Source organism: Schistocerca piceifrons, unplaced genomic scaffold, assembly GCF_021461385.2.
Source record: "Schistocerca piceifrons isolate TAMUIC-IGC-003096 unplaced genomic scaffold, iqSchPice1.1 HiC_scaffold_954, whole genome shotgun sequence".
NCBI classification, from domain to species: domain Eukaryota; kingdom Metazoa; phylum Arthropoda; class Insecta; order Orthoptera; family Acrididae; genus Schistocerca; species Schistocerca piceifrons.
In genome coordinates, this window is record NW_025729228.1 from 627501 (window position 1) to 630000 (window position 2500).

Here is a 2500-nt window from a genome sequence, read left to right on the forward strand (position 1 = left end):
TATAATCACTATCAACGAACCTGCCGCCCCCGCCCCCGCCCCCCCCCCCTACACCTTTCCTTACAACAACGTGTAACCTAACCTAACCTATGTTGTACCTTAACCTAACCTATGTTGTGCCTTAACCTAACCTATGTTGTGCCTTAACCTAACCTATGTTGTGCCTTAACCTAACCTATGTTGTGCCTTAACCTAACCTATGTTGTGCCTTAACCTAACCTATGTTGTGCCTTAACCTAACCTATGTTGTGCCTTAACCTAACCCATGTTGTACCCTATCCTAACCCATGTTGTCCCCTAACCTAACCCATGTTGTCCCCTAACCTAACCCATGTTGTCCCCTAACCTAACCCATGTTGTCCCCTAACCTAACCCATGTTGTCCCCTAACCTAACCCATGTTGTCCCCTAACCTAACCCATGTTGTCCCCTAACCTAACCCATGTTGTCCCCTAACCTAACCCATGTTGTCCCCTAACCTAACCCATGTTGTCCCCTAACCTAACCCATGTTGTCCCCTAACCTAACCCATGTTGTCCCCTAACCTAACCCACGTTGTCCCCTAACCTAACCCACGTTGTCCCCTAACCTAACCCACGTTGTCCCCTAACCTAACCCACGTTGTCCCCTAACCTAACCCACGTTGTCCCCTAACCTAACCCACGTTGTCCCCTAACCTAACCCACGTTGTCCCCTAACCTAACCCACGTTGTCCCCTAACCTAACCCACGTTGTCCCCTAACCTAACCCACGTTGTCCCCTAACCTAACCCACGTTGTCCCCTAACCTAACCCACGTTGTCCCCTAACCTAACCCACGTTGTCCCCTAACCTAACCCACGTTGTCCCCTAACCTAACCCACGTTGTGCCTTAACGTAACCCACGTTGTGCCTTAACGTAACCCACGTTGTGCCTTAACGTAACCCACGTTGTGCCTTAACGTAACCCACGTTGTGCCTTAACGTAACCCACGTTGTGCCTTAACGTAACCCACGTTGTGCCTTAACGTAACCCACGTTGTGCCTTAACCTAACCCACGTTGTCCGCTAACGTAACCCACGTTGTCCGCTAACGTAACCCACGTTGTCCGCTAACGTAACCCACGTTGTCCGCTAACGTAACCCACGTTGTCCGCTAACGTAACCCACGTTGTCGCCTAAACCTGCTCTGTAATTGTTATACGACTCGTTCAATTAGTGTAGTGTTGCCCACCCGCAACCCTCGCAATATAGTTCGCTACTCGCACTGCCCGCTCCCCTGTGTATCGCTTCATGTTAAACACCTTGCAAGTCTTGCTGACTTTCCACATGCTCCTGCTGTACACTGTAATGTGGATGGCAGCAGGACGTACATGCCGCCCCCCGCCCCACCCCTCCCCACGTCCCCACCTTGCCCCCTGCCTTCGCAAGCTGGTTGGTGAGAAGTTTGCATGTTCAATGCCCTTCGCATGCGACGTACTCAGGCTACGTTGTGGTGCGGCCTGTGTCAACTGTCCGCTGATGTCGTACGCATAAACCACAATCTGTACTGCACATTCGTCCTTATGTACTGAATGATACATCGTGGCACATGTGTGACCGTACAACGACTGCGCCCAAAAACGGCGGACCATACAGTGCAAATATTGTGCACGCAGCTACGTGTCGTCTCCCTATGAGAGCTGGATTGCAGTGTGGTACGCCATAGAGACGTGTGGGAGGAACGGACGCCGTGGATGGCGATCAGCATGAGCTGTCTGTTGATGTATTCGGGCCTAGTCGTCTCTCCTCAAACACCGTGATAGCATGGTGCACCGCGTTCCATATCTGCGACATGCTACAGAGGCCGGTTGACAGTCGTTCGAGCAATGGACATCGCATACGTACGGGGGCCACCTTCCACGTATTGTCTAGGCGTGCACATTTTGTTGCGTGTATGTGGGCAGACGTAGTGTGGCGTGACACCTGACACAGGCATGCAATAATCGTTGAAGTTGCTAATGGCGATGGACGCCTACGTTTTCTGGTGAAGTTACGCAAATGAAGAAATGGTAACCCGTTGTGGTGCGGTTGTTCTCGCTAGGGGTGAATCGGTGATGGCGACGATAGGTTGAGGTACTAACCGGTTGTTCCAGCGATACCCACCATGCCGATGAAACTGAACGGCATCTGGGTGTGAAGCGATACGCGGCGGTGGCTGGGTGGGACCGTCCCCGGCCGGTGAGGGGGCGCCTCCCGGCGTGCTGGCCGCGCGGTGCGTGGGCGCACGCGCTACAGCCGGCTGGTGGGGGCGGCCAGTGGCAGGCGCGCCGGCCGACGGACGCGGCAGGCGTCGCAGCTGCGCGCCGGCGCACCCTGCGCGCGGCGCCGTGCGGCCAAAGTAGGTCCTCGCGGGCCCGGTGCGAAGCGCGGTGGACATCTTCAGTGTGCTGGTCCGATTGAGGACTGTGTGCGTTGAGGATGCGCCGCCGCCCGGCGCTCGGCGCCGCGACGCCGTCTGCTGCTCGGTCGCCCCAGCGGTTC